The sequence below is a fragment of the Canis lupus genome, chromosome 1 (assembly GCF_048164855.1).
Source record: "Canis lupus baileyi chromosome 1, mCanLup2.hap1, whole genome shotgun sequence".
NCBI lineage: Eukaryota > Metazoa > Chordata > Mammalia > Carnivora > Canidae > Canis > Canis lupus.
Genome location: NC_132838.1, coordinates 8,783,351 through 8,806,697, shown reverse-complemented (window position 1 = coordinate 8,806,697; position 23,347 = coordinate 8,783,351). Strand labels below are relative to the sequence as shown.

At 40.0% G+C, this 23,347-nt stretch overlaps 1 protein-coding gene across 11 annotated transcripts in view; it reads left to right on the top strand.

Moving 5' to 3' along the window:
• The window catches only part of SOCS6 (suppressor of cytokine signaling 6), a 39,453-nt gene that overhangs the window by 3,720 nt on the left and 12,386 nt on the right, over window positions 1-23,347 (top strand). For 5 of the 11 annotated variants that reach the window (XM_072820462.1, XM_072820437.1, XM_072820440.1 and 2 more), the window contains exon 2: window positions 2,270-2,456. The exons of 1 other annotated variant lie outside the window; for it this stretch is intronic. The gene's annotated coding sequence lies outside the window, so the exon portion shown is untranslated. Of the gene's footprint in view, window positions 1-1,945; window positions 2,143-2,269; window positions 2,457-23,347 lie in introns of all 11 variants that reach the window. 5 more of the 11 variants (XM_072820406.1, XM_072820424.1, XM_072820430.1 and 2 more) reach the window with 2 other exon arrangements.

The window sequence follows — 23,347 nt, the reverse complement described above, 5'->3', positions numbered from 1 at the left end:
ACACTGGTTTAGCTTAACAAAAAGTGAAGGCATTAGAACCAAGGGCACATTTTACTTTAAACCCACTTGAGGGTCTCTGATGACACATACAAACATGACATTTTTCTTGATTATTTTTTGGTGGCCGTTGGTCTTACTGATGTTTGAAGAGTAGACATATTCAGATAAAGTCCTTTAAGATTTGAATTCTTGTGTTCCATACTGAGGACTTTTTGGAGGTGTTTGATCTTTAGTATACATTACTAGCTTTGTGACCTTGAACACATTTTACCTCCTCTCCGAGCCTTACTTCTTCTGTGGGGCTCAAGTGAGGGTATTAAATCTGCCTGACAGAGTTGTTGTGAACATATATTGTGTTTAAAGTAAAATCCAGGGCGGCCCTGGTGGCTTAGCAGTTTAGGGCCGCCTTCTGCCCAGGGCGTGATCCTGGAGACCCGGGATCAAGTCCCACGTCGGGCTCCCTGCATGGAGCCTGCTTCTCCCTCTGCTTGTGTGTCTGCCCCCCTCTCTCTCTCTCTCTCTCTCTCTCTCTCTCTCTCTCTCTCTGTCTCTAATAAATAAATAAAAAATCTTTTAAAAAAATAAAGTAAAATCCAAACTCTCCGCCATGGGCCATGTGATTTCTGCCTAGTTCTTCAGTTCATCTTGACCAACTCTCTCTTCCTCACCACGGAGTCACCCTGTAGCCCTTCTGTCCTCTCACATTCCAGGCTGCTGCTGGCTTCCTCATCTTTCATAGGGTAGTTCTGTTTGCCTAGAACGTTCTTCTTATGGTTGATTCCTTCTCAGATCTTAATGCCAGGTTCACCGCATCAGGGAAGTCTCTCCTGACTACTCCTCATACAGCTCCTTCAGTGGTCCCATCTTCCCTGTTTGTATGTTTCCATCATAACATTTACCGCAGTCTGTAACTATTTTTTCTTTTGGTCTTTCTCCTTATGTAAGTCCCACATGGGCAGAATGTGGTCCTCCGTGGTTCTTCTGTGTCTCCCTAACACATCCTGTGGGGACGCGATGTACAGAAAGTGCCAGTTGTATTTACGTTATTATCTACACATTAAAGGCAGGGATGTGCTGTGTAGATGGTGAGAAATCTGTTGGTTTTTTTTGTGTTGCTTATTTATGCCATTCTGAGCTGATCTGCTCACCTGAATAAATCACAGCATGAATAAGACCAAAATTATTATAACTTTAGGCCCCAGGTCACCCTACCTACACACAGAGAACTGTTGTGTTTTTTGTTTTGTTTTGTTTTGTTTTTTAAGTCAGCTCTACTTCCAGCAGGGGTCCCAAATTCACGACCCCAAGATCAAGAGTTGCATACTCAACTGATGGAGCCAGCCAGATACCCCAAGAACTGTCTTTGACTGTAGAGCCATAACATGGGTCTGATTGATTTACATGTCCAACTGGCCGTTCACGAAGATCCACAGGCCTTTGTCACTTCTGGAAGCATAGTTATCTATAGCGTGTGGAGAGTCACAGCTCCAAAGCACATTTCCCTTGATGTTAGCTCACGTAGATTGGTAAGGTAAACCCTCGGTTATCTGGAACCTCTGGCATCCTCAGCTACATGTTGCGGAATTCAGCAGGAGGAAAAAAGCCTCGAAAAACCTCAGTTGGAATCAGACAAGTCGGAGGCTTAGATAACTGACTGGCTAGTGAAGGCAGTCTTTCAGAAGTCTGCAGATCTAGCTCTGTGACTTTATAGGGTAGGTTTTTAAAATATATTCTGTCCAATTGCTTTATCCATAAAATAATAATAGTGCCTTTCTCAGCGTTGTTGTGGAAATTAAATGAGAAAATGCATGTAAATGTATGGGTTCAGTGCCTGGAATATAGTAAATGCTAATAGTAATAATTAGTTTAAAATAAACTGAGTAGTTAAAGGGAGCAGTCTGGGTAATCGGTAACATGTATGTAAGACTTGGTTTTTCTTGTTAAGGAAGCCTTGTGGGGGGAAAGGGCATAAGACCAAGGAGACAAGAAAAACGAAAATAAAGGAGGAAAGACAGTGGGAGCCCACAGAAGTATTAACGGCGCCAGCTACTAAAATTGGGAAGGTTACAAATGTGAGCAGCTATTGAGTTGCTTGGCACTGGGTCACTGCAGTCAGGTGATGGAAGATGTAGAACAAAAAAGGTACTGCTCTCAGCCTTCTGCAAAGCTTCAGGCTCTTGTTTTCACACTGTTGTGATATATATGTATTTTTTTTTTTATCACTGTTAACAGCCATCAGACTGAAATGTTTTCTTAAAATTATTAAAAGGGCATCACACTTGGAGACTATGTTTGGGGAGCGGTGGCTATCCCATTGTCCTTGGGAGCAGACTGTTTAGTAGAGAAGAAAGAAAGAAGAAAAGACGGCATATCTCTGAAGGCCCGGGAGACAAACCGTTATCTGAGCATCAGTAAACCTGAAGACGTCACTATGCCATCCTGAAATTTTCCAACAGGTAAATTTGGTCATTTATAGAGGCATCTGTCTATATATAGCACTTCAGTGACAGCATGAGATTATATTGGATATACATGCTTGTGTTTAAGGGTTCCCTTTTAAGAGAACAGAGGAATATATGGCTCCTAATAGGAAAGATTTCCATCAAAAACAATTTTAAGAATTTGATGTTATTCTGTAGAACGATTTAGAAAAGGTGTATTCGTCACATGCTCTGGATAGCCTATTATTTGGCAGTGCTGATGGTGGTTCTTCTAGCGATAGGTGTTATTCTGGGTACCCCAGAAGCACTGGATGGTTGAAGCAGCAAGGTGAATACACCTGGAAGTAAGGTGAATTCTCTTGGGGAGACTGTTACTTTGTATGATTTTCCTTTTGCAAATTTTGTTTTGGTGTTTCTAGTAATGAGATGATTCTTACTGAAGCTTAATTTTGGTTTTAAAGGAAATGTCATCCCCGCGACAACAGTCATTTTTATCTGTTGACATTGCTTTTGAAAGTGGAAAAAAATATACTTAGGGAATAATATTATTACCAAATGTCACAGACTGTCAGGATATGTAAGCATGTAACACATAGAACTGTTTTAGGATTTTAGTAGTTTTGTGCATTTGCAGAATTATTGCATCTTAGAATTGTAAGGAAGCTTCTGATTCATCCTTACATAGATGTTGGAGAAAGAGACTAAGGGTGATTAAGTAATCAGCCCAGAGTCCTGTTCCACATTCTAGCAGGTTTTAGAATGGAGCCTGAATGTGCAGCTCTTCTTGTGGTTGGTGCGGATGTTTTCATTTACTCCTTGGAGGTGGGGAATTTGGGTTTGTGTCTTCATGGAGGAGGTCACCACTGACCTGTGTTTGGGAAGAGCCATGGGCGGCAGGGACTGTATCTCAAACAGGCTGAGCAGCTGGAACTGTAACATCAACCTACAGATTCTTTTCTCCTCTTTCCTAAGTGAGGTGATCTGCATTCTGTTTCTTACTTTACTTCCTTGATTTGATGGAGCTCATTCTCTTAGTAACTTCCTGAGAAAGGTGATGAAGAAGTTGGGTTTTTTTTTAGACCTTATCAGAAAACATGTATGTTCCAGATATGTAACTTACAGTCTGGCTGTGTATAGAAATCTAGATTATTGTTTCAGTCAGGATGGAATAGGTGATGCTGCAGTGACAGATTAACTCTGAAATTTTAGTGTGGAAAGAGAGGTTATTTCTTGCTTTCACCAAGTCTGCACTAGGCCTAAGGCTCCTCTGGCGTCTTCCTTGGAATCTGGTCTGCTTTCACCTGGAGATCTCCCCATGACGAGGAGTGCGTGCCATATTGAAAATAAATTTTCTCTTGGTATTTTGAAGACGTTGTACCACCGACTTCCAGCTTTCAGTATTACTAAGTTAGTTGCTGTCTGTTTCCCAATCATTTGTATGTTATTTTTTCCTCTTTTTGGAGAAGCTTTTAGTACCATTTTATTATCTCCTAAAAATTTCATCACGGCGTGTCTGATTATTGTTTGTTCTTTGTATTGAGCCTTCCATGGATCCTTTCAGTCTTGAGCTCTGTGTTGTTCAGTTACAGGAAAATTTTCAAGGTTTCTTTTATCATTTCTTCGCTTTCATTTTCTTCTCTTGACTGAAGCTCTTCTTCATCAGATATTGGACCTCTTGGATCAATATCTTGATTTTTTTTTTTTTTAAGTTTTTCCCTCAATATGTAAAGCCAGATGAAAAAAGCAGCAGACATAGATCTTTGGGCCTTACTTGTTACTAGTTTGTAAAAAAAAAAAAAAAGAAAAATTTCAAAGGGTCTTTTCTACTGGGTACTTTAACCAATGAGTCCATTCTGTGTCATAGGCAGTAAGAGTTGTGAAATTGTTTAGGAACTTGCTCAGTTTTTAGCTGTTACATCGGTAAGTGTCTAGACAGGTATAAAAAGGTACACACTAAAAATTTAATATGTATATACCTAATAGTGATAAACTGGTATATAGGTCTGCTTTTTTCATTTTTTAAATAATATTTTATTTTATTTATTTTTAAAAAGATTTTATTTATTCATGAGAGACCGAGAGAGAGAGAGAGAGAGGGGCAGAGATACAGGCAGAGGGAGAAGCAGGCTCCATGCAGGGAGCCCGATGTGGGACTCGATCCCGGGACTCCAGGATCATGCCCTGTGTTGAAGGCAGATGCTCAACCGCTGAGCCACCCAGGCATCCCAATATTTTATTTTTTATTTAATCTCTGCACCCAATATGGGGCTTGACCTTATGACCTAAGATCAAAAGTCACCTGCTCCACCACCTGAACCAGCCAGGTACCCCAAGTGTGCTTTTTAAATCTTTAAATGATAGGGCAGCCCGGGTGGTTCAGCGCCACCTTCAGCCCAGGGCCTGATCCTGGAGACCCGGAATCGAGTCCCACGTCGGGCTCCCTGCATGGAACCTGCTTCTGTCTCTGCCTCTCTCTCGAATGAATAAATAAAATCTTTAAAAATAAATAAATAAGTAAATAAATAAATCTTTAAATGTTAAAATCTGAATTAAAAAATTAAGGAGGAGTGAATTTATTTTCATTAGTCAATTCTTATAAGCCAGTTCCCTTAACATTTTGAATGATTGGATTTATAAACATTTTCATACTCAGCTTAATAGAAATGTATTGAACACAGTTAAAAAGATGCTTAGAAATGCTCATGTAAAATTTTGTGCTCTGCAGGTTAAAAAGTCTGCATATTTTTATTTCTGCTGAATCAGATACTTTTAGAGCTAGACATGCTTTAGATGTCTACCTCTTTATTTTATGTAGGAAAACAGACTCACCAAGTAGATAGTCAGTGTCAAACAGCAAACTAGTGCTATCCTATATTTTTGTGTCAGTAACCTACAGAGTGGGAGAGAATCACTTGAAAATTTATTAGAGCTGTAATTATAAATTTATTCTTAATTCATTAACTTTTAAATTAAATGACAATTTTAAGTCCATTTTTCTTAACTTGATTATCTTTGAATTTCTTTATTTACCTCTGTAACCATGCAAATATTCATGTTTTAATTTATTTTTTATTTTTATTATTTCTTAAAGATTTTATTTATTTATGAGAGATAGAGAGGCAGAGACGTAGGCAGAGGGAGAAAGGAGGCTCCATGTGGGGAGCCTGATGTGGGATTCAATCCCAGAACCCAGGGATCACGACCTGAGCCAAAGGCAGATGTCAACCGCTGAGTCACCCAGGTGTCCCCAAGATTTTATTTATTTGAGAGAGACACCGAGATAGTGAGAGCATGAGCATGGAGGAGAGGAAGCCTGACACTGGGCTTGTTCCCAGGACCCTGGGATCTTGACCTTAGCCAAAGGCAGATGCTTAACTGACTGAGCCACCCAGGCACACCTCATTCATTACTTTTTAAAATAACACTTATTATGTAAGATTTGGAGGCCCTAAAAAGAAGTCAAAGCAATTCTATTACACTTACTATTTTTCATTTATTTTTATTTGCATGTAGTTGTTAAGAACTGTGATGAGTAGGAGATTTCACCCAGTGTGCAAGCCTGGCAGTTTCATGATGTTGCCAGAAGATAAGATGCTCCTGGGTCAGAGAGAAGGGACTTCATTACTCGGCACTATCAGCATTTGTGCCAATTCCCTAAGCACCAGTGCCATGTGGAGAAAAGCATGGAGGGGCCAAAGGAAGAAGCAAGGAAACAAATTGGGAGGCAGTTAAGTAATGCAGATGAGAGAGGATAGTAGCATGGGGCAGCGTGCTGGCAGCCACAAGTGATTGGACTCTGTGTGGTACATGAGACAGGACGCTGGGTGTGATGTGTGAGAGAGAGGAGCCATGGATGATTGTGGAGGTTTTGATCTGAGCCGTTGGAAGAACAGAGTAACCATAGACTGAAGTGGGAAAGGCTGCATGTAGAGCAGGTGTGGGGCTGGGATGGAAAAGATCCAGAGTGTAGTATTGAGCGTGTTTAGGCTCGGGTATCCCGAAGACCATGAAGACCATGGCAGTGTCAGGAAGGGAGTGGACTTAAAACTAGTCTAACTAGAGATGTGGATTTGGGAGTAGGGGACACATCAGTGCTATTTCAGGCATGAGAGTGAGTGAGGTCACTGGGGCGTGAGTGTAGATGGAGAAAAAATGTCCAGACATGAGTGCTGGGCTGTCCTGCGTGTCGTCTGGGAAGGACTGATGAGCTGTGTCCCATGCTGCTGGGAGAGCATCTCAGGTAAGACCCGAGAATCGTTGCCGGATTGGCAGTGGACACGTCACTGGGGACCTTGACTCGAGTAGTTCCTGTCTCTGATGTGGGCAGAAGGGAAAACAGGAGGAAAGGAAGAGTAGGCCTCCAGTAAGCACGTCTTTCCCAAGGTGTTTTGTTGCAAAGGGGATTAAAGAGACAGAACCAGAGTTGGCAGGGAAGGTAGGGTTGAGACAGGTTTGTTCGTGTATCTGAGAAATGATGTTTTTAGAAGCGATACAGTAGAGAGGGGGCCTTGGGAGGTGAGGGAGATCTAGTACATGAATGGAGGGGGCCCCGAGGAGAGGGGCATGGATCGCTAGAGCAGCGGGATGGTTTTGTCCAAAGTTGTCTTCCCGTGTCCTGATTTTCTCAGTGAAGTAAGAAGCGGGGCCACGGGCTGAGATTAAACAGAGGGGGTCAGTGTTATGGCGCCAGCAAACACATAGAACGGGACGGTGGATGCATCGGGGAGATGTGGTTTGACTTCCAGGCAGCCTGAAGGCTCCACCTGACGTTCATGGTCATGACTTTCAGTGAGACCAGGCAGAGTGGTGTGTGTTTGTGCAGCCACACTTTCCTGTGCGGGGCGGGCGCGGCGTGGGCAGAGCCGGAGTTCAGCAGTGTTGTTGTTTTGCCAAGACAGTATTTCAGAGTAAGAGTGGGAAAGGGAATTGAGGCTACTTGCTAGGGAATGAAGACGATTGAGCGTGGAGTAGAAGCTGACCAGGGAGTAAAGATGGTCATTGAAAAGCTGGTGAGTTTATTACTCTTTTAGGGTTAATATTTATATAGTAAGTCTGTATTAATTAGCTCTATGTTGATGTAATACTTAGACTGAGTATTTCAGGCCAGGCCCTGACTATATACACACCAATCAAAATTAAATGTCAGATTGGCAAAGACTAGTTTTGGGTGGAGTGAGGAGAAAGAAGGCTGCCTAGGTTCTCCTAAAAAAAAAGAAAATACAGAATTCTTAACTATTGATTTATATTTCTGTTCAGCCGTGGCCTAACTGAAAGCCAAGAAAAGGCCTTGCATTTTGCTTTATCCTGATGGATTTACTCAGCTATTCCCTTTAGCAAAGTAACTAAAGAACAAACAAACTCACAGACCTCCTTATACAACCTCCATATTTACAGATTATTTTGAAAATAAAGTATTGAAAGTAGTATTTACAGAGCATTCTGTGGCCCAGATGGTGGTTCTGCTGCATTTCTTTCTGGTCTGGTGTGCCTCCCTATTCTTCCTACATAATCGAGACCACACTGTACATATGATTTTGTTTCCTGTGTTTGCACTTAACAAATGAACAATATGAACTTTTCCCTCATGTTATTTATAACCGTGTATAAATATCAATTTTAGTGGTTCCCTAAGGTTCCATTGTGTAGATGTGCTGGCATTTTGTTGACAGTTCTCAGACTGTTGGAAATTAGAATGTTTCTTTCTTTCTTTTTTTTTAAAGAGATTTTATTTATTCATGAGAGAGACAGAGAGAGAGAGGCAGAGACAGGCAGAGGAAGAAGCAGGCCCTATGCAGGGAGCCCCATGTGGGATTCGATCCCAGGTCTCCAGGATCACGCCCTGGGCTGAAGGCAGACGCTTAACAGTTGAGCCACCCAGGAGTCCCATGAATATTTTCTAATTCTTAAAATGAAAATTTATTTTTGTATCATATGTGATAATGTGGGGGACATTGTTATGCTTTTGTGTTATTTCTTTAAGAGTTATAAAAACAGCATTATTGGGTCAAAGAGTATGAATATTTTTAAGAGTTGCATAGAACCAAGTTTTTTTTTTTAAGACATTTTCAAGTCATCATTTAGAAGAATCTCTGCTAATTTGAGTTGTGAAAAGTCATTTCTATTTTAATTTGCATTTTTTTATTCTTATCAGGGTCAGTATTTTTTTTTTTAAGGTTGATTTATTCATTTTTAGAGAAGGAGGGAGAGTGTGTGTGAGTGAAGGTGGTGGGGGCAGAGTGTGAGAATCTTTCATGCAGACCCCCGTGAGCCGGGAGCCTTGGGCAGGGCTCGATCTTAGGGCCCATAGGATCATAACCTGAGCTGAAACCAAAACTGAGGTTTGGAGGCTTCACCGATTGAGCCCCTAGGCGCCTCAGGGTCAGTATTTGTGTGTATGTGTGTGAGTGTGTTAAGCCAGTTGGTTGTCCACGTGGAAAGATGGGAATTAACCCTTACCTTCTATAAATCAATACTAAGTTAATCAAGGGCTTACACGTGAAAAACAAAACTTCAGTACTTTTTTAGGAAATACGGAAGAGTTTATGATTTCAGCATTGGGAAGATATCTTAAGAAAAAGCGCAAACAATAAAAGGCTGAGAGTCAGCTAAAATAAAATGAGAAACTTCTCAAGGAAGAGTAAAGTTATTATACCAGCACCAGGCAGCTGGGGACAAAGGAAGTGGGTTACCTGCACAGATTCCTAGGGGTCTGACATGGACCTGCTATATCTTAGATCTCTTTGTTCTATGTATTTAGCCACATATTTTAACTTTTTTATCAGAGTAATGAAAATAGAAAAAATGTGTAAAAGTCAAACTGTTCTGCATTCCCTGCAGCGATGTACGGAGGTTCCAGTTTCTCTAGTACTTGTCAACATGAGGTGTGGTCATTCGAGTGGGTGTGTAGTGGCGTCTCTACAAATTAGCTTGTACAACTTCTTTGGTAAAAGATCTATTCATGTCTTTTGCCCATTTAAAAAATTAGGTTGTCTTAGTTCATTTGTAAGAGTTCTTTATTTGTTGTGCATAAGGATGTTATATCAGATATGTGATATACGAGTATGTTTTCCTAGTCTGTGACTTGCTTTCTCTTGATATGTTTTGGATTATAAAAATTTGTAATTTTAATGAAGTCCCAAAGTTGAGTGGTTTTCACGGATATGTTTCTTAGTTCTTACATGCTGTTAGTTTATCTCCAAAGTGCTAAACTGGTTGCTTTTGACACAATTTTGTGGTTGCCTTTTGCAGAGAGGATTTATCAACCTTCTCATGCCAACGTGCCTTCTCATGCCATCATGCCAGAAGGGAGTTCCCCTGGGTAGTTAAATGTTTGATTTCCATGTTCAGGTGATAAAACTGAGGCATGGATGCCCACGGTCATTAGGAAATGCTGGCTGAGATTGGAACTCAGACGGTGTGGCTGCAGGATCTGCACTAAGCTCTGCCCTGCCATTCCCCATGTTCTGCTCATCATCAGAAAAGGAGGCAGTTTCTAGATCATGCACCATGGGTCAGCACTCGTGTCTGTTTCTTGGCCCCTTCCCTTGTGACTTTGGACATATTGTTAAACTTTTTTTTTCTAAGATTTTATTTATATATTAACTTTAGAGAGAGCATGCTCACGAGTGGGGGAGGGGAAGAGGGAGGGAATCCTCGGGCAGACCCTGCACTAAGCGCAGAGCCTGATGTGGGGTTTGAACTCACGACACTGAGATCATGACCTGAGCCAAAACTGAGTCAGATGCTTACCTGACTGAGCCACCCAGGTACCCTAAATTGTTAAGCTTTCTAAGATTTAGTTTCCTCTTCTATAAAATGGAGATAGAGATATAAAGATAGTATCTTCCAGAAAGAGTTCTTATGAAGATTCAAGAAGATTAATGTACATTTTTTAGGATGTCGTCACCTCTGAATGGGCGGTGGTCGTGCTGATATTGGTAGTAGAAGTTGTATGGGAGCAGAGGTAGTAACTGGTGGCAGGACGCCTCCCTCTTCTTGGGTTTCTGTCCTCTGAATGGGGGTAGTAGCATCCTAAATAACTCTGTGCCTTTGCAGCCTTTCCCTCCGTCTTCAGCAAATGTCTGCTTATAGTCTGTCCTAGATCTGAGGTCCTTGAGGGTAAGGACTTTGTCTTTCATCGCTGTGATTTTACGGAGGGGTGGCAGCGTCCCTTTATAATTTTCAAGGAAGTGCTGTGTTTTATCAGTGTCAAGACAAGGGTGTCACCTGGAATGATAAATAAGGTGGGAGAGGAAGGCACAGAGGTGGTATGAGTTCAGGAAGCTTACAGAAATCCTAGTGAATGATGAGAAGCACTTGCTATATGGGTGAGCCCCAGGGTGCCAAGATGGCCAGACATCAGGGATTTGGGTTGCAAAGATGTCCATTCCCGGTACGCCTGGGGAACAGAGCTGCTGGAGGGGTCCCACTTACGAGCAGGGAAGCAAAGGACTGAAATAAGAGGGTGAGGTACATGACATGGCACATCACAAGATGAACAGCTGGGGAGAATTGAGAACAGTTTGGGAAGGTTTAGGGGGAGAGATGGGTTTAGGAAAACTGTTGAGACCTTTGACCCTGAGCGTATCTGAGTCTCCTGCTTTTCCAGATAAGAGGTGACTGAAACACACAGGTGCATATTTTACCTACATTGCCTGTTTTCTTTTCTCTGTGTGTGGTGGGGTGGTGGTTTTGTAGTAAAGTGAAATGAGCTTACAGGTTACAGAAAGATCTAACACAGGATTCCCCCCAGTCTGAATGCAGAGCGTTCCTGTGAAACCCTTTAGGAACCAAAGCCTCTTATGGTACGTACAGGAAAGAAACAGTTACTGATCTATATGGATAATGTTTTGAGCAGACCCAAAAAATAACCTGTTTTAGGCTTTTCTGAGACCTTAGAACACATCTTGCAAGCGGATGCCCAGAATACACCGGGATAAAGCACACACACTCCGAGACACGGTTCAAAGTGCTGGCGGCTGGATGCCCAGATGCCGCGTGCAGTTCCGGGGAAGGAGCTGCTCGGGGTTGGTGTGGCCTCCCACCTGCTCGCTGCAAAGCAAACACTGAATGCTGTTTTTTGCTTTTTGCCTTTTCCATACAAGCAAAAATCCTCTTTGGATTTCTTTCGGTCAGCAAAAACAGGTACTGATGTCGATCTTTTTGTCAAAGCAACATGGGATAAGGCACAGTCCAACAGGCAGAGGATGCCTGGGTAGGAAGCAGGCTATTGGGCGTCCTGACCCCTCTCCTTACCCACTAGGGTTGCAGTCATTGATATTTGGTTATTCTTTGAGACATTTACTATGTATATGGCAGGGAAATAAATTCACAAACGGGATCATGTTTGCATTGCATTTTGTTTTGTAGCTTATACTTTACCAACAATGCATCTTGGACCTCTTTATCTACGTGGTAGTCCGTCGTATTGGTAGATGATAATTTATCAAACTAGTCTACTGTTTTTTTTTTGTTTTTTTGTTTTTTTATTTATGATAGTCACAGAGAGAGAGAGAGAGAGAGAGGCAGAGACACAGGCAGAGGGAGAAGCAGGCTCCATGCACCGGGAGCCCGATGTGGGACTCGATCCCGGGTCTCCAGGATCGCGCCCTGGGCCAAAGGCAGGCGCCAAACCGCTGCGCCACCCAGGGATCCCAGTCTACTGGTTTTTGTTGTGTATCATTTTTGTTTCCTGATACTAAGGTTAACTGCGCATTTTTGCCAAAATAAATTATTTAGTAAATGTCTGAATAGTGAATAAATGGGCTCATTTTGTAAAATCAGTTCTTTGATCTTAAGCGTACCCTTAATCACTGCCTTAGCTTTCCATCTTTACAGCAGTAATATTACTGGTTTTATTACTATTTTAGCTGCAAACACATATATAGCCTAATATGTGCTAGGTGGTGTTGTGAGGACATCACATATATTACCACATTTAAACTTGCAACTAATTTAAGTGGTACATACCGCTATTTAGAAGATCACACAGCTGTTAAATCATGGACCCAGGAAATACATGAACTCATGCTTTCTGGTTCCAGAGAAATGCTTCCCACTATGTTGTACTGCTTTGTTCGTAGTACCAAATTTAGAGTTATAAGGATTAAAAGAGATGCAATATATTCAGAAGGCTTAAACCAAACCTGGCATATACTAGATCCATATGTGACCTGTATTTACCAGTACTAGGTAAATGGTCAAGTAATACTAGCTTTTAAAAATTTTAATGCTGTAGGGAACATCATTTTCCATATATCCTTGTTTTTGGCATGAGTATAGATCCAAAACACAAGTCCCTGATCACATAATTACATCGTTAAAGCATATCTGAATTCAAAATTTTGATAAATATTTCCAAATAATTCTTCACAAATTGTACCAATTTATACTTCAGTAACGAGTTACGAGTGCTCAGTTTTTCATACCCTTGCCAACATTGTTATTAACTTTTTCAAACTCATAGATAAGAGATACTATCATTTTGTTTTCCTTTTCAGTGCATTTTTAAAGTTGGGATAGAAAATACCTACAGGGAGGGGCACCTGGGTAGCACCTGACTTCTCTTGATTTCAGGTCAGGTCACAATCGATTGCAGGGTCATGAGATTGAGTCTTGTGTTGGGCTCACGCTGGGTGTGGAGTCTGCTTGTCCCTCTCCTGCCCCCCACATTCCTGAGTGTATGTGCTCTCTCTCTCAAATAAAAATCTTAGAATATACCTACATGAAAGTCAACCTTTTTAGCGTGTAGTCTGTTGAGTTTTAACAAGTGTATTCAGTCATGTAAACACTACCACAATCAAGACACAGAACAGTTCCCAGCACCCCAGATTCCCTTTGTTATGAATGAATTGAGAATCTTTTCGGTGATGATTACACACTTGAATTTGTTTTCTTCCTTGTTTGCTTGATTTCTCATTTTCTTGCCTTTCTTCCTTCTTCCTTTCTCCCGTTATTCTTTTTGTGTGAACTGTTCTCTATATTGTGGCCTTTTGCTTATAGGATTGTGTGCCTGTCTCATACTGATTTCTAAAAGCACAGTATGTGTGACAGAAATTAATCCTTTGTCATATGTTTGCCATTTTCCTCCAGTTTATCTTTTGGCTTTAAGTTACACCATTCTTCTGGTTCTCCAGAAATTTATAAATTTTGCATTGTTAGATTGTCAGTCTTTTCCTCTGTGGTTGCAGGGCTTTATGTTATGCATTAAAAAGGCTTTCTGAAGTGTAAAGGTTTGTTTAAAGATTTTTCTCCAACTTTTATATTTTTTAATGTTTGCATATTTGATCCTTCTACACAGTATTTTTATATAAGAAAATAAAAGCCTTGCTTTCTCCACCATTCTCAAATGGTTATCCAACCTGCTCTTCATCATTTCTTGAATAATCCATCTTTCCCCCCAGTCGTCTAATGTGTCCTCTTGGACACATACACTTTTCATATGTGTTTTGGTCTATTTCTTGACTTGCAAGTTTTTTTTTTCCCCCTCCAGTTTTAAGCTGTGTGTTTTCATATCTTGGATCACTCATTCTCCCTCAGTTGTCCTTTAGATTTTTTTCTTACCCTTTTCATTGTTTTCATGTCCAAATTAATTTCAGTATCACTTTATGTGGTTTCTTTTTTTTTAAATTATTTTATCTAGTTTCTTGCAAAAATGTCATTGATGTTTTCTTGAGATCTTGAGTTAATGTTTCGACAGGATTTGTTTTATATAAGAATAAGATGTGTCTTTTTTATGTATGGAAGACTGTTATGGTCCTCTGAGGAGTTTTAAAGTTTTTCATGTAGTTCTGGACATTTAAAAAAAATTAATGTAATCTTTTTTTGGAAACTATTATAAGTTGAATCTGGTCTCTTATTTGCCTGCCAGCTTTTTAAAAATAATTACTAGTGATTTTTACATATAAATTTTGTAAGCAGTCACTAGAATGAATTTTTTTTTTTCCCCTTGTAGTTGTTCATCTGCATCTGTTGTATTTTAGGTATTCACTCCTGTCATCTGTAAATAATGACAATTTGTATCCTCCTTTCCAATATTTATACTTACTTCTTACTCTTGCCTAATTAATTAGCTACTATGTTGAAAATAATGCTAATTAATACTTGTTAATTGGCATCTTTGTTGCTGTCTTTCAGCATTTCTTTATTATTCATATGACTGTTAATTTTGTTATATGTTCCATGTTAAATGTCCATGTTTTTCTATTTTATAGAGCTCTTTTGAGGGGGTTAGGATTGATGTTATTTTTTTTTCTGATCTTTTTTGTGTGTGTGTGATTTATAGCTGTGACTGTATAATTTTGCTCCTTTACCATAAATTATGGTAAATTTACAAATAATCAGCTGTGCTGGCAATTCTGGGATGTACCTCACCTGGTTGAATGATTTCCCCACACCATTCCAATGTTTGCTGATATTTAAGATTTGTTTTCAGTATTCATAAGTGAGATCAGTGGAGTTTTGTTTTGTTTTTAACGTGTTGTCTTTGTCCAGTGGTGGTATCAGTATTCTTTGGCTTCAGAAATAAATTTGGGAGATTTCTTTTTCTATGTCCTAAAGTAGCTTAGTAAGTATTGTATTTAATGTCTTTAGTGACTTGTCCCTTTTTCTCTCTAAAGGAAGAAGGAGCCATGGTGGTTCTGTGAGGATGTTCTCAGGTTATTTGACAACTATTCATCACTTTTGGGTTCCTGCCTCTTCTGAGGCAAATTTTAGTAATATATATTTTGCCACAAAATTACCCATTTCATCTGAATTTCACATTTTTTAAAAAAGATTTTATTTATTTATTCATGACAGACACACAGAGAGAGAAGCAGAGACACAGGCAGAGGGAGAAGCAGGTTCCGTACAGGGAGCCTGACGTGGGACTCGATCCCGGGTCTCCAGGATCACACTCTGGGCTGAAGGGGATGCTAAACCGCGGAGCTACTTGGGCTGCCCTGAATTTCACATTTTTACTGAGTTTTCAAAGTACTCCTATATTTTGACTTCTTGACTTCTTGTGGATCTTTTGTTACTTCATTTCTAATTCATATAAATACATTGTCCCTTTTTCTTGATTAAATGAAAGCTAGTTGTTCATTGATTAAGTTTTTTGTGCTCTGATCAAAGAATTAACTCTTAACTCTTTTAATGTTTACTACTGCTGGGTTATTTATTTATTTTTATTTTTTATTTTTGGTTCTCATTACTGACTTCTGGAATTGAATGCTTACTTTAATTCCTTACTGTTTACTTTTGTAAACCTTTAAGGCTTCGAAGTTTTCTGTGAGTTTTAGGGTCTTGCAGAATTGCATAGATTTTCATCTGTAGCATATCCATTATTAATATTAGTTTAAAATGTACCATTTTCCCTTTGAGACTTCATCTCTTTGATTCAAAAGGATGTTCAGTGATTTTTATTTTTGTTTTCCTTTTCAGTTTTATTAAAATAATTTGGTGAAATATTTTCTTCCTTTTTTTTTAAGAGGTGGGTAAGGGTCAGAGGGAGAGGGAGAAAGAATCTCAAACAGGCTCATTGCTCAGTGGAGCCCATGATCCTGAGATGACCTGATCCAAAACCAAGAGTCTGACGCCTCTTGAACCAACTGAACCACTCAGACATTCCCTAATGAGATACTTTTCATTATGAGATATCATTATGAGATATTAAATTTACTGATATCTTCGTTGTGACTTAACATATTGTCACGTTTAGTAACTATTCCATAAGCTCTTGAAAAGCAGATATGTTTTCAGTTTTTTTTTAAAGATTTTATTTATTCATGAGAGAGAGAGAGACAGAGAGATAGAGAAGCGGAGACACAGGCAGAGGAAGAAGCAGGCTCTATGCAGGGAGCCTGATGTGGGTCTTGATCCCGGGTCTCCAGGATCATGCCCTGGGCCAAAGGCAGGCGCTAAACTACTGAGCCACCCAGGGATCCCATATTTTCAGTTTTTAAAAAAGTTTACAGAGTCCCATATAGCTAAAAGATAAAATTATATAATTTAAATCTGCTATATTCTTCATTTTTGTTTATTTTCTTGGGCTGAAAGCAGTATTTTAATATTCCATCTCGTGTGTAAAGATTTTTTTTTTTTTAAAGATATATTTATCTTGGAGGGAGAGAGCAAGATCGGGAGAGGCAGAGGGGGAGAGAGAGGGAGAATCTCAAGTAGACTGTGCTTAGCATGGATGCAGTCATGGAGCTCAGTGTCCCGACCCTGACTGAGATCATGACCTGAGCTGAAACCAAGAGTCGGATGCTTAACTGTCTTTGCCACCCAAGCACCCCTGTGTGTAAAGATTTTTGGCACTTTTATTTTCTTTGTGGATTATACCTTATGTGATATATAACCCCTTTTTATTTGTATGACCATTTTTCTTGAATGTAACACTATCTTACTGTTACACTAGGTTTCTTGTGTTTTTGTTAGCATACTCCTCTTTTCATTCTTTTCTGTTAGAGGATTTTTCTTTCTTTTTAAAAAAATCTTTTTTTATTTATTCATGAGAGACAGAGAGGCAGAGGCACAGGCAGAGGGAGAAGCAGGCTCCATGCAGGGAGCCTGATGTGGGACTCGATCACAGGACCCCAGGATCACGCCCTGAGCCAAAGGCAGATGCTTTAACCGCTGAGCCACCCAGGCGTCCCTGTTAGAGGATTTTTCCTGAAGCAATTAAGATTGGTGTTCATCAGTTAATTTAAAAACTTCACCTAACTATGGACTCATGTATTTTTAAATATTTCATTTTTAATTGAAAGAAGTAAATATGTGCTGTTTCATTAATTTCCATATATAGGACCAGTGTCTTTTTTTTTTTTTTAAGGTCTTATTTATTCATGAGAGACACACAGAGAGAGGCAAAGACATAGGCAGAGGGAGAAGCAGGCTCCCCATGGGGAGCCCAATGCAGGACTTGATCCTAGGAACCCGGGATCATGACCTGAGCCAAAGGCAGAAGCTCAACCACTGAGCCATCCAGGTGCCCCACCAGTGTCTTTTATTTAAATATCCATTGACTGAACTCTTTACCAGTCTGAATTATGTAAAATCTGCCCTTAGATAATGCATTATATGTGATTTCCAACCTGGCACTTTTTAAGTAGAATTAGAAGTTAATCACACTTGCAAAGCAATCTTTCTACAAAGGCCTAGATTTTTTTTATTTTTTTATTTTTTTTTTTTTAGATTTTACTTATTCATGAGAGACACACAGAGAGAGAGGCAGAGACATAGACAGAGAGAAGCAGGCTCCATGTAGAGAGCCCGATGTGGGACTCGATCCCGGGACTCTAGGAGCACGCTCTGGGCTGAAGGCAGGTGCTAAACCCCTGAGCCATCCAGGCGTCCCAGGCCTAGATTTTTATTTAAAAGTCAAATTTTCCTAGGCTTTTAGAGTGATTTTATTTATACTTAAATGCAGATGTCTAAAAAAATTTTCTGTGTTATTTAGTGTTTATTTAATTATTTAGTGTTTATTTAATTATTTAGTGTTTATAAATCAGCTTACTATTTTTGTAGGAAGAACTTAAAAAAATAAAACTTACCTGTTTGCATGTTTAAAACATGCAGTGAATTTAAATTCAGAAAAGTTTGGATGAGCATCAGCCATATGTAGGAGGTACTTTATGTGATGGAGACATAGCCAGGGGTGATGACTAATAATATTCCTGATTTCAAGGAGAATACATGTAAATATGATTCACTTGATGGACTATAGGATAATCACAGGAAAGCTGAAGAAGAGGGTCGTTCAGTAGTGGCTAATAGAGATTTTATGGTATTTTGAAGCTTTCTGAGACCACTGGTTTTAGTGTGTTTCCATATATGATAGGATTTTTAAAACCAGACCTGAAAATCTTTTTTCTAATAGTTGAGTTTATCCCATTCGTATTTATTGGCATAACAAACCCTGGGACCTTATTTCTATCATATTTCATGTTCTGTTGGCCATTGCCCATATTTGCTTTTCTAGTATATGATCTCTTTTCCCTCTTTCTCCTCCCTTTCTGGAAGGATTTTTGTATCTGTCCTTTATTTTTTCCTTATTTTATAAAGTTAATGGTGAGTTATACACTGACAGATTCAGGAACAATGGAGTAGAATAGAAGGAACTGAAATGGAAGGGCATCAACGGTGGCTTGCTAAGAAACTGGCAACATTCAGAGCAGAGACAATAGTGAAACTCCTCATCTTGCTAATTCTTCTGTGGATGTCTTACTTGCCTTAAAGTCTTGCTCTTTGTTCTTTTAAACTGTCTTCACAGATAGTTTAAGCTGGTGGTTCTAAGTATGGTCTGTGGATCCCCTTTGATAATGATGCTAAAACATGATTTGCCATTCCTTGAGGGTGCAGAAGCAATGGTGGATAGAATTGGTGGTGCCCTTCCCCTGCCAGTTAGTGGCACCAGCTGTGGTTGCTTGAACTTGCACAGCAGTCTTTGGTTCTTTACCTCTAAGCACTTGTAAAAAGAAAATCACAGTTACATTTAAGGATGTCATTGAATGAGGCACCTGGGTGGCTCAGTTTTTTGAGCATCTGCTGTCAGCTTATGTCATGATCCCAGGGTCCCGGGATCGGGCTCCGCGTTGGCCTCCCTGCTCAGTGGGCAGGCTGCTTCTCCCTCTCCCTCTGTCGCTCCCCCTGCTTGTGCTCCCTCTCTAGTTCTCTCAAATAAATAAAATCTTAAAACTAATGCCATCAAAGAGGCTGTAAAAATTGTTACATTTATTAAATCTTGGCCTGGAATACACATCTTCTCAGAATCCTTATGATATTCAAGTGTATAGAGCGTGCTTTTTACCACATGCTAATGGAAGAAGGTTGTCTCCAGGGGAAGTGCTTGTGCTGTTGGAGATGCTGAGATAGCTATTTTTTTCATGAAAGGTCACTTTTACCTAAAACAACAGTTGATGGGACTCCTGGCTGGCTCAGTCATGACTCTTGATCTCAGGGTCATGAGTTCAAGCCCCACATTGGGCAAACTTACTTTTTAAAAAAACAAAACAAAAACACAACAACTAAATAAATAAAAGAACCGTTGACAAACTATGGTTTTTCAGCCCGGGTTTTCAGTAGACAGTATGATATATTCATTGATGGTATTGGTGTTGATAAATTCAAGTGCTCAAGCAGAAATTAGAATTGTGGAGAATGCGTGTCTACCACTATTAGCTTAACTGCCTTCCAGTGTTTATTAGTGTTTTCTGATGAGGTCAGTGGTAGTGATGTTAACATAGGTGATTTCTTTTTTTTGATATTGTATAATGAAGTCACTGATGCATGGTGTTATAAAATCACACATGCATACATACATACATGGAAGATTGATTCAAAATGCGAACTAGACCAATGGATTAGAGTATAATAGAATAAAGAAGTCATTGAAAGGGTTTTTGATTTCCCAGTGCAGCTAACTTTTTAAGATATTACTTGTTGATTTTTGGTATACTATCACAGGAAAGAATATCCACGGTTGTATGAAAAGATTATTAAAGAAAATATTTCTCCCTTTCCCAGCTATATATCTGTAGGAGGTTGGATTTTCTAATTACACTGAAACAGCATATTGTAACAGATTGAATGCAGATGGAAACAAGAGAGTCCAGCTGTCTTAAGTCAGACAGAAAAAAGATTTACAATAAAGTAAAATAGTGCTACTTCTCTCACTGAATTTTTATTGTTTGGGTAAATATATTTTTCAGGAAAATGTTATTTATGTTAACATGTAATGAGTATATTGTCATTTAAAAATGAATAAATAGGGCAGTCTTGGTGGCTCAGCATTATAGCACCGCCTTCAGCCCAGGGTCTGATCCTGAAAACCTGGGATCGAGTCCCATGTCAGGCTCCCTGCATGGAGCCTGCTTCTCCCTCTGCCTGTGTCTTTGCCTCTCTCTCTCTCTCTCTGTCTCTCATGAATAAATAGGATCTTTTAAAAAATGAATAAATGTTTTAAAATCTCAGTTTTAATTTCTACCAGGGTAAATTTCAGTATATATAACCCACATATAGCTTTTTGTGGTCTTAAGTAATTTGTAAGACAATGAAGAGATCCCCAGAGATCCCCAGACCAGAAAGTTGGGAACCACGGATTTAGCAACAGGCTGACTGGCTCGGCTGCCTGTCAACAGAGGAGGCAGCCAGGTTCAGATTCCACATCTCCTATCTCCTGGTGACAAGTTACTTCACTTTGTTGGGTAAATTCTGATCTCTTTGGGACCTGATTTCCTCACTTGTAAACTGGCAATAATAAAGCTGTTTTATTTGTTGAATGTGAAGTAGTTGATACTGTATTTTAAAGGTTTTCATAAGGTGTTTTAATGGCAAGCATGACTGTCTCTGGTCAGTCCTTAAAAAAACAGGCTGTGAAATTGTTTGAAGATGTTATCTTCTGCCTATATGAATAAAGTATTCATGTCTAAAACCTTTTCCCATGAATCTTTATACACATTCTCAAGTATATGTGTAAACTTAAAATTTTACAATTAGAAAAGCAGTAAAACTAATTCAGAACATTTACTTGGGCATGATGAGACAGATGGTAATCCTATAAAAAGAAGGCATATATTTTTGGAAGTGGAAACAGAAAAACAGATACTCTTAAAACTTACAGAGTGATCTTTGCCTAGCAAAAAAGGGAAGAGATAAAAGGCCATATGGCCTAATAGAACTTTTTATAGTTTTTTAATGTTTAGGATTGATTTTTGTTTATTTAATGTTAATGTTGAGTTGCATATGGATTGGTAGTTGAAAAAGGAATAATTACCAAGTAGATAATTAGGTATTTTTACTGTGGTTGTCAGTATCTTGTTTTCTGTGAAATGGATGCACTAGTGGGAAGCCTAAGCTTAGGGAGGTTAACTTAAATGTGAATATGTATCCGCTCAGAATCAGTTCCCAGTTCTGCTTGGGCAGTTGTATACATCATGTTGCTTGTCACTGTGGAGCAGTGCTCTTCATTTTGCTGCTGTGTTCACGCAACACATTTTTATTGAGTGCCCTATTTTGGGCCAGGTATGTGCTAGGTGCTGGGGATAAAATGTAAAAAAAAAATCGACTGATCTTTGCTTCCATGTAGAATATAGAGTCTCCTGGGGTGATAGTCCTTAATCACATAGGTTTGTTTGTTTGTTTGTTTGTTTGTTTTTAAGATTTTATTTATTCATGAGAGAGAGAGAGAGAGAGAGGCAGAGATGCAGGCAGAGGGAGAAGCAGGCTCCATGCAGGGATCCCGACGTGGGACTCAATCCCGGGACTCCAGGATCACACCCTGGGCCGAAGGCAGCGGTAAACTGCTGAGCCACCCAGGGATCCCCCTTAATCACATAGTTAATACAGACAGATCTGAGTATATCCATTCCACATGAAAAATCCAGGCGGGAGAGCTATGCAGTGTTCTGAGGTCTTGTACTTGGGGTTTTCATCTACTCAGGAAGAGCAGGATGTGGTTCCTTGAGGAATTGATAGATAAGCTGAAGTGTGAAGGAATTAGTTGGAGATGAGAATGAAAACAACATTTCATATCAAAGGAGCAATATGTTAAAAGTTGTGTTGAATTGAGAATATGGTAAACACGAATGCTTTCTGTGATTAGAGCAGAAATCCCCAAGTAATGGCCACCCCATGTTAAGGAGTTTTCTAACTATTGTAAATAATGGCAAATTATGGCTCGAGGTCGCAGTGTGGGAGGTGAAAGTGGGCAAGTTACCTGATCACCATACCTGAGTAGGTTTGTGTGTCTAAAATTGGTTTACTCACAAGTACTGAGCACCTCCTATACCCTTGGTGTGGTCCTAGTCTCTTGGGAGACATGGGTGAATGATCCCTGCTTTTGTGAAGCTTATGTTCTTTAACAAAGTCTGAGGAGGGGAAGAAAAAGCAACATAATAGGAGGACTGTTATTGTGTGCTAGAAAAAAAGAAATGTGATGCAGTAAGGTGGTTTGTATTGCAATCACATGCCCAGTCAGGGCAGATCTCACCAGAAGGTGACAGCTGGGCAAAGACTTGAAGGAAGTGAGGGATTGGTGGGGTTGGGGGTGTGGTATTTGCAGCAGCACCAGTGCCCTAAATGGAGCATGTTTGTGGTATTCACCGAGCATCAGGTGGAGTGGAGAGAGCGGCCAAGTAGAGAACGGGAGAGTAACGTTATGTGGGCTCTCACCACTGTAAAAACTTGTGTTTTTACTGAGGCAAATGGAAAGCATTTGGGGTTTTACTTTTCCCGCAGTTTGTCGATTGGATTCGAGAAAGAGCAGAGTGTATGTGGACAGATTCGGCTTTATTGCCTCTGTATGGGCTGCCCTTATCCTCCCCCCTGCTCTTTTGTTGCTCAGGTCTGCTTTCCACATCATGTTCTGGAGCTTTCTTCATCTTCTGTACCTACTTTTCAAAACTTAACCTAATTGTAGATCTCTAAAGCTTAGTCTCACAGCATGTGGCACATCCTCCATGTATTTTCCACCCAACCCCTAGATGAATCTATGTGTATTTCTACTGTATTATCTCTGTCTGCACACAGGTATACAGGTTTCTTTCTTTTTTTTTTTTTTTTAAAGATTTTATTTACTTATGAGAGAGACAGAGAGAGAGAGAGGGAGAGAGGCAGACACACAGGCAGAGGAAGAAACAGGCTCCATGCAGGGAACCCAAGAGGGAGGGAGGGGGAGAGAGAGAGAGAGAGAATGAGAGAGAGAGAGAGAGAGAGAGAGAGGCAGACACACAGGCAGAGGGAGAAGCAGGCTCCATGCAGGAAACCCGACATGGGACTCGATCCTGCGTCTCCAGGATCACACCCTGGGCTGAAGCAGCGCTAAACCGCTGAGCCACCCCGGGCTTCCCTGGTATACAGGTTTCTAACGTAATGACTAGTATATTCAAAACTGCGAACCCAGAAGGGTTTGCAACTATGTTTCCTAT